This window comes from Neovison vison, chromosome 11 (assembly GCF_020171115.1).
Source record: "Neovison vison isolate M4711 chromosome 11, ASM_NN_V1, whole genome shotgun sequence".
Lineage (NCBI taxonomy): Eukaryota > Metazoa > Chordata > Mammalia > Carnivora > Mustelidae > Neogale > Neogale vison.
In genome coordinates this window covers 148,856,186-148,870,299 of record NC_058101.1, presented here as the reverse complement: position 1 = coordinate 148,870,299, position 14,114 = coordinate 148,856,186, and the positions used below count along the sequence as shown (strand labels likewise).

The 14,114-nt window shown below is 40.8% G+C and overlaps 1 protein-coding gene and 1 pseudogene across 1 annotated transcript in view; one reads left to right on the top strand and one right to left on the bottom strand.

Moving 5' to 3' along the window:
* Positions 1-14,114, bottom strand: part of FREM3 (FRAS1 related extracellular matrix 3) — an 82,744-nt gene that overhangs the window by 48,323 nt on the left and 20,307 nt on the right. The window lies entirely within an intron of this gene.
* Positions 3,458-11,741, top strand: LOC122889668 (annotated as a pseudogene).

The window sequence follows — 14,114 nt, the reverse complement described above, 5'->3', positions numbered from 1 at the left end:
CAGGGCAAAATTTGAGATGAAGAAGAGATGTATTAGCAAGGATTACTTAAAGTGTTAGGATATATCCTTTTGTATTTTCTGGAGCTCAGGATTAGATTTTTTTTTTTTAACTTAAATTCTGTGGCTTGCAAATCTTAGTTTTACAAAATAGTCAGTTTCACATTTTAATAAGGATAGCAAAATGAGGGTGTTGTTTACAGAAAAAAAAATCAGAACAAGATTCTGCGACTGATGAATTTCCTTGTGAAAATTTCCTGCATTTGATTGTGGTTACAGATTCTGCCTCACTGGTGTGAAACATTGTAACTAAGTTTTCTTTAGTTATACTCATGTTCTAGATCCTAGATTCTTCCTCTGCTCACTGTGTTTATCAGGCAACCTCTGATCAGCACTGAGGCTTTCAGAAAACCTCTTTAGGATATTCTATATTATAAAATCATAGCATCTGAAAATCAGACAATTTTACTTCTTCCTTTCCAATTCTGATCTTTCTTTCTTTCACTCTTTCCTTCTCTCTTTCTTTCTTTGCCTGATTGCTCTGGCTAGGATTTCCATTACTTTGTTGAACAGGAATGGTGAGAGTGGGCATCCTTGTTTTGTTCCTGATTTTAGAAGAAAAGCTTTCAACTTTTCACCATGGAGCATGATGTTACCTGTGGCTTGTCATATATGCCTTTATTATGTTGAGATATGTTCCTGCTATGCCTAATTTGTTATGACTCTTTATCACAAATGGATGCTGGATTTTGTCAAATGTTTTTTCTGCATCTGTTGAGTTGATCATATGATTCTTTTCTTCTATTCTGTTATTGTGACATATCACCTTGATTGGTTCATGTATGTTGAAGTATCCTTGTGTCCTCAGGATAAAGCCTCCTAGACCATGGTGTGTATAATCTTTGTAACGTGCTACTGAATTTGGGTTGCTAGTATTTTATTGCATCTATATGTGGACACTGGCCCATGGTTTTCTTTTCTAGGGGTCCATTTCTCTGATACACTTTATTTTTTTTTTATTTTTTTTTTCTCTGATACACTTTTGAGAAGAGGTAGGCCTTCTTAGAAGAGCTGAAGACACGCTTCGCTTTTTATTTTTTATGAGGCTTTTAAACATGACTCAGAGTACTTACATTAGAAAGCTGTATACAAGTCTTCCTCTCTTCCTGTCTGTCATTGCATAGGAAACTATACATGCAGTAAACGATTCATACATGAACCTTCATGTACCTGATATGATGGTACTAGATAGCCAAATTTCTTTAGTTTATTTACTGGCAAGTCAAGTTTCTGTGTTCACACTGGTTAGCATTCTTTGTTGCTTCTGGGGGAAAGTTTTAGGACCAGTTCCTAGGACTTGCATAAAATTCAGAACAAAACAACTGGTTGTTAAAACTGAATAAACCAATCTATGGCATCTACTTTCATGGCTGGGCTTGGCAAAACAGGATTCTAGCTGGGGGTATTCTATACATAGTTTTGATCTTTCTATCCTTGTTCCTAATTACTGCTGTTGTCATGTTGATTGCTAGCAAAATCATACATATCTTACAGTTACTATTCCAGCTGTCATGCATCTGAAGGTTATAGAACAGAAGGAGTCTGGAAGGACCCTGATAAAGATAGTAATATTGGATAAAACTAGTCCCCCTCACCAAAACAGTGCTGTAGACCCAAAAATCTAACAATTTGCCTATCCTTCTGGAGTCACTGCATTTTGTCTGGATCGATGAAAATTCATAGGAGGGACTGTAAATGAACTTTGTATTCACAGCAGCTCTTGCCCAGGAGATACTGAAAGCTGATGCTGTACCTCCCACCATTGGTTCTAGCCAGCCACAACTGGTCAACTGCTATGAATGGAAAGCACCCACTATCTAAAGATGATCAGTGACTGGTAGGCTAGTCTTCCACAGTCAATGAACAATGGGGCTTACTATAATCAGTTGTATCAGGGCTACAGAATCATTTCACCTTCTCCTAAATGTAGGCTCTGGTCCTTAATTAGTACAGAGTGAACTTCCCTTTCTTAGAATGTATGGGTCCCTGACTCTTCCTCTTCAGTGAATCACTCTGAATTTCCTCACTGATGTGTATTTCCTTGCCTAACAAGTCAGTAAACTCAGCATTCACTTATTTGACCATTGCAGTGGTCTCAGTATTTCTTTTAATAATCTTTATATGTCTCTATATTATTCATTATTTAAATAGGAGATAATCCTCTCTCTCTCTCTCTCTTTCTTTTCTTTTCTTTTTTGGCCAGGTAAGTAATATAACTCTACAGTATTAAACTGGGACTTAAAAAAAAAAAAAAAAAAAGATTCTTGAGTGGTTTTTAAAACAGATCCCATTCTCAACCCACTTTAACACTTGCTAGTTTTCCTCTAATTGTCACAGACTATAGAAGCAAAGAGTTAATGTTCATCATTAGATAATTTCTCTATCATTTGCTAAATTTCTTTAAGTATTTGGCTTGCTGTACATGAATTGAGCAAAATAGGAACTTTTGATTTCCTCTGAATTCAATAGGAGTTCAGAGGATGGGTGAAACATGCCTTACAAAAAATCAGCATCGCAGTTTTCAAATACCAAATACTTCAGGTAAGATGACTCAGCATTTCACTGGAAAGTACCTGACGCCCAGGATAGGGAGGTATATATTCAGAGGCACAGCACAGGATGCTGGCACCTGGGGCACCTTAGATTTCATTTCCTAACAGAGAGTAACTTTGCTTTTACTTCAGTGGATACTGATTAGTAAAGTAAAATACCATGCATCTGTTTCTTTTGTTCACGAGTTCTTTTGACCCTCAAAAGAACCGGTTTCTATATTAATTAGAATTGTGAGCACCCAATAAGGACATTAGGAAGTCCTTTGGCCTGTGAGAGAAAAATAAAAGCCATCTTAAAATCAAGTCTCTTTCTCTCCATACTTCTTTGAAGATAAATGAGGAAAGGATAGTACAGATGATACAGGGCTAAGTGATCAATTAAGCACTGAATGGAATCGTGTACTTTAATATTATTATAATTCCATTTCAATGGACCAGTTCTTAGTGCTACATTTATTTTAGTCTCTGAAGAACTAATGGTTTGAATTTTATTTTTCTATCTTTTGTGTTTTTCATAAGTCCCCAGTTGCATATAACATCTCACCACCTTTTACTTAATATTAAATGTTGCCAATGGATCTTAGAACACTGGAAAAATAAAATAAAGTTAAAAAAATGTTGCCAGTTTCCTCCCTTTATTTGGTTTTCCTGGTGTGCTCTAAAGACATAATTTTAAAAATAATTAAGCCATTCCTTCAAATGGACTTTTCCTTTCCTTTAGAAGAAAAGAATGAATACATGAGTTCTAAAGGCCATAAAGAACAATAGAAAATAAAGCTGGGAAATTTAATGGGATATAGAAATGAATCCCATTCAGCTCTCTGGACTCAGACCTAGTTTGTGATGACATGACTAAACGCACCAAGAAGGTCAGAATCGTCAGTAAATATGGAACCCATTATTGTTCTTCCCTCAGGAAAATGGTGAAGAATATTGAATCAGCATGCCAAGCACACTTGCTTCTTCTGTGGCTAAACCAAGATGAAGAGACAAGTTGTGGGGATCTGGCTTTGTGGTTCCTGCATGAAAATGGTAGCTGGCGGTACCCAAACCCACAACAACCTCTTCTGCTGTCACAGTAATGTCCGCCATCAGAAGACTGAAGGAGTTGAAACACCAGTGGAAACTCGATGGTTTGAAACATGGCTATTCTGTCATAACTGAGTTCGTTTATGTAACAACAATGAAAAGAAAAAAGTAAGGGAAGGAAGAAAAGAGAGAAAAGGAAAGGAAAGAAAATGGAAGAAAGGAAAGAAAAAAGAAAGAAATTTCACTCAGTCCATTTGGGTAGTGTGAATTGAACAACTGAGGTGAAGACCATGCATGTTTGCTATAATTCTGACACCAATTCTAACGTGCAATTTTTCCAGGACTACCAAGCAATTCTCTGATTCCACCTGGGTGTCCTATAATTCAACTTACTTCTGACATTCTCTACCCTGAGATAGCATCTGGTCCCACAGGGCTCTCCCATCAGACTGCCCTCACTTTATTTTTTATTTTTTTTTTAACATTTTATTTATTTTGAGAGAGAGAGAGAGAGAGAGAAGAGTAGGGGAGGATTGGAGGGAAGAGGAGAAGCACACTCCCCGCTAAAAACAGAGCCCGATGTGGGGCTCAATCTCATCACCCTGAGGTCATGACCTGAGCCAAAATCAAGAGTTGGATGCTTAACTGACTGAGCCACCCTGGCGCCCCAAGACTGGCTTCACAAGTCCAGTCTGTCCCTTGTGTTTCTGACCAGGTGGCTATAGACAGAAATTCCAATGACTCCCTCCTTGGGTTTGATTAATTTGATAGAGTGACTCACAGAACTCAGAGAAACATTTTACTTCCTAGATTACTGGCTTATTAGAAAAGGGTACAACTCAGAAACAGTCAGATGGAAGAGATGCATAGGGAAGGGTAGGTGGGAAGGGGTGCAGAGTTTCCATGCCCTCTCCTTCTACCTCTACTTGTTACCAACCTGAAACTCTCCTAATGGACGATTTAGGTTTTTATGGAGGTTTCATTACAAAGAAATGATTGATTCAATCACTGGTCTTTGATGATTGATTCAGGCCCCTCTTCCCTTCCTGGAAGTTACAGGGGTTAGAGAGGTGGAACTGAAAGTTCTAAACACCTGGATGGCTCCCCTGGCAATCAGCCCCTGTCCTCAGACTTTCCAGAGTCACCTCATTAACATAACATAAGACACCATTATTGTTCTCATCACAGGAAATGCAAAGGGTGTTAGAAGCTCTGTTCTAGAAATGGGAAGAAGACCAAATATATGCATTCCTATTATACATCACAGTATCACGCTTGTCTGCTTGTTAAGGACATGAAGAGCTTGGAGAAAAAAAATCTGCATGGTTGATTCTAGCATCCAGCAAATCATATGGTCCTGGTAAACCTTACCAGGCATTGGTGGTAAAACTGAAACCCAGATGCTCTGATGTAATTATTAGAGTGGTTCCTGTGTTCATTTGCTACTGTCATGTACAAATTGCCACAAACTTAGAAGCTGAATAAAGCACACATATATTATCTTATAGTTTCGGTGGATCAGGAAGACTGACATGACTTAGTTGAGTCCCTGGCTCAGGGTCTCAAAAGACAGTGTTAGCTGGACTGCAGTCTTATCCAAAATCCTGACTAGGAAGAATCTGCTTCCAAGCCATTCCGTAGGGATCGATGCTTCTGGGATTTGTCCCGCATAACGGACCACAGGGGCCTGCACGCACATAGGCAGGATAAGGAATGTTAGTTTCTTGGACTCGTGCTGTGTGAATAATCTTGGGAGCCTGGCTATTCAAAACATATTATTTGGCCTCCAGGTTGGAACTGGCCCTTCTGTTCTGTATCGCACCAGCCACAAGTCTTGTCTCACATCCCCTCCTGCTCCAGGCTGGGCTAGTCCCCCAGAATGGAATCGGGAGGGGAGGTAGGCACACGTAGCCCAGACTTCTTGAAAATCTAGAAACATGATAACATGGAAATGTAGCTCGCTCTTAACTGCACATAGGTGAACAAATGCTTAATTTCAAACCCTGTTAATTGCCCTATGAATACGGCCCTTATGGAGACGGTCAGTTGGAAGTCTCACCTGAGAGGGGGACACCCTGCCAGGCCTCTCAGTCAGGACTCCAGCCAGGCTGTCTTCACGGGGCCTTCTCCAGCTAATGAGGGTTGTAAGTACACAACTTGATGTAACTTTGCCTCATTCTCATTTCTTGCCTGCTATTACCTTCATCTCTGTGTTGATTCCTTTCCTCTTCTGTTTCTACTAGGTTTCTATAGTAATAATAAAGAGTCCTTTCCTTTTCAAAACCAAACACCGCTATTGTGATGCTATTGTTCAGAACATAAGCTCATTCAGATTATTGACGAAATTCATTTTCCTGTTGTGTGACCTAGAGCCCCAGCCTCTCACTGGCTATTGGCTGGATGCTGCCTTCCACCTCTCAAAGCCTCCTGAAGTTTCTTTCCACGTGGGGGCATTCAACAGGTAGTTTGCGGTGCGGCTGTTTGCTCTTCAAGGCCTGCGGAGAATCTCTCAAGTTTGTGCTAGCAAGACAGACACTGATTTAAATTCAGACTTCAGAACAACAGACCGAAGAATCTTTTGTATACAAATTAACATTTATGAGGGGCGCCTGGGTGGCTCAGTGGGCTAAGGCCTCTGCCTTTGACTTGGGTCATGATCCCCCGGGGTCCTGGGATCCCGCATCGGGCTCTCTGCTCGGCAGGGAGCCTGCTTCCTCCTCTCTCTCTGCCTGCCTCTCTGCCTACTTGTGATCTCTGTCTGTCAAATAAATAAACAAAATCTTAAAAAAAAATTAACATTTATGAACTTGGGGTGAAATGAAAAAAGTAATAAAATGATTGTTGGTAAGAATAAAAGGAAGAGATAAATTAGAGTGGATCTGATTCTTTCTAGTCTTCTAGCTGTGCTTGCTCTCAGTTAAACATGGCTTACATGTTCTGCCATATGATTTATAACCATGTTCATCCTGAACAACTGTGAGTAAAACAATGCCATCCACTCAGCTGGAGTGGCCCTGTTCTCTGGGGCATTTGACACTCTTGCCAAACGGAGGGAAGACTCAACTTTCCTAAACTTGCCAGACAACCACACTTCAAGCGTACTCCTTGGCAGTGAACAGTGCGGGGTATGCTGGTCCTCGTAATGAAACAGGTCAGAGTTAAAGAGATACATCGGAGCTCGCAGGGAGGAATGGCTGGTGAGAATAGCCCTAGTGGGGCTGTTCCCTCCATTTCTACACCAGGGGAACTGAGTCCTGGGGGTACAGGCTGTAGCTCGCCGCTGAAGACTCTGTAGAGACCTGTCAGACACCCCTTCCAAATATCCCTGTTATACCTTGCACTAGCAGGTTCCGGGGTAGGACTCTGTTTCCTAACAAATGAGTCCACGGAAGAAAAAAATTGGAGCTGCAAGGGAAAATCAATTTAAAACTTGAAAGGTGAAATTGTATAGAAAAAAAAATCACTCTTTCATGCTTAATTAATCATAGAAAATGTGTCTGCCAGCATGCAGCCATTTTATCAGAAAACAACCCAGGTGAAACAGTTAAGGAAATGGCATTACCAATCCCAACACTGTCACATATGAACAAACGAGAGAGGAGAAAACCTTGCAGGCGGACAAAACTGTCTTCAGTGGTTCATAAAATTAGAGTGTTTTACATCTAGGGAGGACTCTCTCGCGAATATCTCCGCAGGGCTCTAAAATTAACATTTGGGGAGGGTTTCTAATTAACTGTTTTGGTTAACTTAACTTTGAACTAAAAGGCAAAGGTTTAACTTTTTTGAAATGCTCTGCAGGCCTAAGGCTGGAGGTGGTAGCAGGTAGTTCTAGATCTTCCATTTTGAGCAAGAGATAAGAGAACTGTCTGGCATCTGAGAAGTTTTAAATTAAAGAAACTATACATTTGTCGAACCCGTTATTTCTCAAGCTTATTTGAACACAGGATTTTTATTTTTCTTTTTAACACAACAATATCTTTTAACAACCAGTTCTATGGGATTTCATTCAGGAAGTACCACTTAAATTATTTTGAAGTCATATCACACCCATATGGAAAAAAATTAATTCCATCAGTGCTTCTCAAACCTCACAACCAAGATAACCTTAAGGACGTATCACAGTGAACTTGTCCTGAAGAGAGGTGAGAAACATGGACCTGGGGCAGAGCTATGAGGCGGTGAGCTATGAAGTCTTGGAGATATCTTAAAACTTCCCTGTGATTTTTGTATTCTGCTTCATAACAGAAAAACGTGTTAATTGAAAGTAAAACCCTGCTTAGGAGACCTGTGCCAAATTTACCGAGTCTTCTCACGTGACCCCAGCTCATGGACACAAACCCTGTATTAATGACGGTATTACTTGCAATAAGCATTGTAGAAGTCACAAAGTCTCTAAAGAAAGCAGACTATAATCTTAGGTTCCTGAGCCTCGTTCCTGCACTGTGCTAAGATTTCTGACCCTTTTATAAGAACAAACTTGAGAACAACTGATTTGTGCACACTTGAAAAGTGCTTGGCCCTGGGGCGCCTGGTGGCTCAGTTAGTGAAGCGACCAACTCTTGATTTCGGCTCTGGTCATGATCTCAGGGTCCTGGGATTGTGCCCTGCGTCAGGCTCCAGGCTCAATAGGAAGTCTGCTTGAGGATTCTCTCTCCCTTTGCCCCTCCTCCCAGCTCTCAAAGAAATATATAATTATTTTTAAAAAAATGCCTAATATGTGTTTTCAAAAGAAATTCAACTGATTTCCTATTAGTTGGAGCTCATTGTTAGTCTTTCAACTGAAGAAAGTGTTCCTCAAGGCATCAAGGACAGCACAGGTTACACCTTGATTTTATTTTTAAGATTTATTTATTTTGAGAAAGAGAGAGAGCATGTGTGTGTGTGTGAACAGGGAGAAGGACAGAGGGGCAGAGAATCTCCAATAGACTCCCGTCTGAGCACAGAGCCTCATTCAGGGCTCAAACCCATGACCCTGAGATCATGACCTGAAATCAAGAGTTAGTTGCTCAGCTGAGTCACCCAGGCCCCCCTCCCCTTGCCCTGGCTTCTTCAAAGTGAGGGGAAAGCTTCCACTCCTAGCTATATATCTGAGAGAAATGAAAACATACATTCACACAAACACTTGCTCATGGCTGCTCCTAACATTATTCATAACATCCAAAAAGTGGAAACAGGCCAGAAGTGCATCAGCTGATGAATGGATACATGAAAAGCGATACATCCATGTAACAGAATATTACTATCCAGAAAAGGAATGATGTACTGACATATGCTACGATGTGGATGAACTTTGAAAACATTATGCTAAGTGAGAGAAACCAGACAAAGACCACACATTCCATGATTCCATTTCTATGAAAAATCCACCATAGGCAAATCTATAGAGACAGAAAGTAGGTTAGTGGTGGCAAGGCCTGGAGTGGGGAAGTGGGTTGGGGAAATGAGAGTGACTGCTAATAAGTCTGGGTTTTTTTCCTGGGGCAATGAAAATGTTAGAAAACAAGATTGTGGTGATGATTGTATATCCTGGGAATGTATTAAAACCCCAAAACTGTATACTTTAAATGGGTGAATTGTATAATATACGAATTATGTCTCAATAAAGGTATTAAAATATTGTATTTACATTTCATGTATTTTTATGTACATATATTTCATGTAAATAAATAGATTTTTTAAAAAACAAAACAAAAACTGAGGGGCAGAGGAAGCCCCAGAAGAGGCTGATTATATTCAACAACACAGAATGTAAAATAACTAGCAGGGAATTGTTTAGCGCTTTACAGATTTCTTGCTGTTTGCAATTAAAGGCACAAGGGAAAACCAAGCTTTATGTATTCAATCCACAAAATGAAATCCAACAGGAGATGCTAGAATTATTTCATACCTTGACTGTTTATTGCACCAAGTGAACCACATTTTATATTCCCTTAGTCATATTCAATTATACTGTTTCTGCAAACACATTCACATTTATCAAGTAACATATTAATCACATATGTACTTATTTGTGTAATAATGGTTCTCAGATAGCCTAAGCCTTCTTTCCTCCATAAAGTAGGTTAACATGACTGAAAATTCTTAAACTGCTTTCCATAAGAATAATCCCCCTTAGACCTACTAAGATCATGCTGGTTATCCAATAGATTTCATTAAAGCAGTTAACAGCATTCTTTTAATTTTTTTAAAGATTTTATTTATTCGTCAGAGAGAGTGTGAGCGTATCCACCAGCAAGGGGAGCAGCAGGCAGAGAAGCAGGCCCCCTGCTGAGCCGGGAGCCTGATGCGGGAATCGATGCCAGGACTCTGGGATCATGACCTGAGCGGAAGGCAGACGTTTAACAACTGAGCCACCCAGGTGTCCCCAGAATTCTCACAATTTTAGGGCTAGAAGGGCCCTCGGAGATGAACAATTCAATGTCTTCATTTTTTTTTTTTTAAAGATTTTATTTTTATTTATTTGACAGAGAGAAATTACAAGTAGAGAGGCAGGCAGAGAGAGAGAGAGGGAAGCAGGCTCGCTGCTGAGCAGAGAGCCCCATGCGGGACTAGATCCCAGGACTCTGAGATCATGACCTGAGCCGAAGGCAGCGGCTTAACCACTGAGCCACCCAGGCGCCCTCAATGTCTTCATTTTTTAGGAGAGCACCAGTCCTCCTCCATCGGGGAGCTAGCAGGCACGCAGGTCTCCTGATTCCCAGGCTTGTACTCTCCTGCTAAGCCTAGCTCCAAATGGTAATTCATGATAGCAACGATGACACTGAATAAGGTCCGGAAGCACTGATCAGAGTCCCAGTTCTTTTCAGTTGTATAGTTTATAAAGGGCTTTCAGGAACACAATTTTTTAGAGTCTCATATCCCGTGAACCAGACAGAAATCAGTGTCTCCATTTTGGACAGAGGTTCAAAAAGCTGGTAAGATTTGCCCAAGGCCATAGGGCTGGGAAGTACTGACTCTGGAATGAGAACTTGACACACAATATTTTCCAAGAAGAACTCATTATTCTTTGCCTCCAGGTCACCCAGGTTCTCGTGTTAGCAATCTGGGCATCACTTTGTTTTAGGTGATACAAACAAATTTCATGGAACACTTTATGAAGTGAACAGTCCCCTTTAGGAGATCTGTAAAATGGGGTGGAGGGCAAGAGTTTTGTGTTGTTTTAGAAGATTTTACTTGTTTGTATGTTTATTTATTTATATATTTAGTTAGCGGGGCGGGGGGCAGAGGGAAAGGGAGAAAGGGAATTCTAAACAGACTCCACGCTGATTCCAGAGCCCGACGTGGGGCTCAATCTCACTACCTCTGACATCATGACCTGAGCCCAAATCAAGAGTTGGATGCTTAAGCAACCGAACCACCCAAGTGCCCCAGCAAGAATATTTTGTAGGATAAAGACCACGGAATGGGGCACCTGGGTGGCTCAGTTGGTTAAGTATCTGCCTTCGATTCAGGTCAGGATCCCAGGATCCTGGGATTGAGCCCCACATCGGCCTCCCTGTTTAGCAGGGAGCCTGCTTTTTCCTCTCCCTCTGCCCCTTCCTCCCTCACTTGTGCGCTCTCTCTCTTAAAATAAATAAAATATTTAAAAAAATAAAACAGTGTTCAAGAATAAAGAGCAAGAAAGGAATAAATAGAGAATATCTGATTGATTGGGGTCAAGTAGTCAGCCTTGTTTGGGGCAAGAAGGCCCAGAATTGGCGTGTGGAGCCTGGATGACCCTGGCGCACTGCATTTCTGGTCAAGCCGGACATCTGCAGGGACATGAAAGTTATCTAAGCTTCAGTTCCCAGATGCGGCACCGTGGGCAGAAGCAGCTCCATCTCGGGCTTAGAAATTTATGTCAATAGTCCCCCTTTTTGATTACTCTCTTGACCATTCGAGAGATTTGATCAAAACTATTGGTCTTAGCATGACTCTCAGTTACCATTGCCTCCTCGGGTCTCAGCCTAGTTTGCACAGAAGGCAGTATCCATTAGGCTTGTGTTCTTAGATCTGGTTATGTTTTTCTGTCTCTTTTGTTGTTCCAGTGGGAGACGGACCACCTGTCACTGGCCAGTGGCTGCCCACATGCATTTAGAACTTCGAGAGAACACGGCGTATTAGGGAGATAGTAATAATATTTGGAAAGGAAACACCAGGCATCACGCTTGGCCGCCTCTCTCTACTCCCTCAAATTCAAGAACTGTCCATTCTAGTTCCTACAAATCAAAAAAAATCTATCCACTTCTCTCCACACTTGTTGCTACCACTTAAGGTTATACAAGCATTATTTCTCACTTATTTTCCTTCATCTTCCCCTTTCTATTATTATTTCCACCTGTGGTCTATTCTCTGTAATACACAGTTATGTGCCCAGAACACCCGGTGATCGTGTGAGCACTCTGCCTGAACTTTTACTCTTTCTTCATCACCCTCCGGATAAAGTCTGTTGACACATTTAGAACATCCTTCCTGGTCTGGAGGCTGCTCACTGGGTCAGCTCCAGTCCCTGCTCTTTGGTCTCTGTGGTCAGAGTGAGCTCAACAGCAGTCTGCAAATTACCATCGCTCTTTCTGGCCATTATGCCTCTTCTTTTTCTTTTCCCTTCACCTGGCTAAATCTCACTCATTCAAGTCTCAGCTTAGATGATCACTTTCTTGGGAAGCCTCATCTGAGTCCTGGATAAGATGCCTTGCACATTTGCTCTCATAACAATCTAAGCTATTTTTTTTTTGTCCCAAAGATTTTATTTATTTATTTGAGAAAGAGAGAGCAGGAGGCAGGGAAGAGAGAGAGGGAGAAGCAAACTTCCCACTGAGCAGGGAGTCCCACGTGGGGCTTGATTCCAGGAATCCGGGATCACAACCTGAGCTGAAGGCAGATGCTTAACCAACTGAGCTATCCAGGTGCCCCAGATGAATCTTAATATAGCATTTATCCTGTAAACCACCCCCCACCTTTAAAAAAGATTTTACTTATTCATTTGAGAGAGAGAGCGAGAAAGAGAGCATGACAGGGGAGGGGCAGAAGTAGAAGCAGACTCCCCACTGAGCAGGGCGTCCTACTTGGGACTCAATCCTGGGACACCAGGATTGAGCCAAAGGAAGTTACTTAACCAACTGAATCACCCAGGCGCCCTACCCTGCCTTCAAACTTATCCCCCATTGAACTATAAGCTCCTTGACAGGAGGGACTATGCCTTTTTTCTTGTCCTATCCCATTAGCCTAGTATACAGCAGGTACTCCATAAACATTTGTTAATTAAATGAGTGATACTTAAGTCAGAAAAGTACTATGCCATTTCTGAAATTTGAGTCCAAGTTCTTCCTGTGCATTATTTTTCATAGTTGACGGCAATCATATTCTGAATCCTAAACACCTGAATTGAGCAAGTGGCTACAATGTATTTCTAACTGTAAAACACAGAGTTTAGGTGAAACTGTACATAAATGATACAGTCATGCTGACAGATACTTTTAATGGCTGCATGGCTTCTGTTTGGAGTAATGAAAGTTTTGAAAATACAGAGAGATGATGGTTGCATACAATTGCAAAATAATGTACTTAATGATGTTTTAAATTGACTATAGTTCTAAAAGAGAGCTGTAAATTGTTGAAGAATTTATATTTTTTATTCTGTTTTCAGAACTCCAAAATAACTGATTGATTACTTAACTACATCTCATGAGCTATCTGGCTGGGTTTGGCTTTTCTTTCTTTCTTTCTTTCTTTTTCTTCCTTCCTTCCTTCCTCCCTCCCTCCCTCCCTTCCTTTTAAAGATTCTATTTATTTATTTGACAGAGAGAAAGAGCACAAGCAGAGGGAGCAGCAGAGGAAGAGGGAGAAGCAGGCTCCCCGTTGAGCAAGGAGCCAGACCTAGGGTTTGATCTCAGGACCCTGGGATCATGACTTGAATGGAAGACAGAGGCTTAACGCATGAGCCACGCACACATCCCTGCCATCTGGCTTTTCAAAGTATCTCCAGCTAATTAGCCCTTATGCTCTTGTATGTTGAAGGCCTGAGTTTCTACTTACCCACTGAAATGGATATTATGTTTTCTCAACATTTTTGTTGGTAAAGATGACTATTACTTTTTCAACTGAGAAAATTCGGTTCTGAAAGCACTTTAAAAGTTTGGTCATTAGTCTAGTTCAACTGTACTGAATTTCCAAGATAATGCAAAATCACTATTTTTATAACATTTCTCATTTAGTTCTAGACATCAAACACTTGCCAGGATATTACAGGTTTAAATTGATTTGCTTAGACAAAAGGGAAGCTAGTGTGCAGAGCTCTTCACATCTGTTTATGCCTGTGTGCCATGGAAGTGTTTTGGCAATCCGGGGAAGCCTCTGGTCCTATTCTTCGAACAATGTTTCTGAATGTATGTGCGAAAATGCATAGGATTATGTAAAACTCAATTATATTAAAATGCAATTATCAGAAAATTAAAAACTTTTTTGAAGTTGTTATGGAAAACAATTTGGCGGCTACTA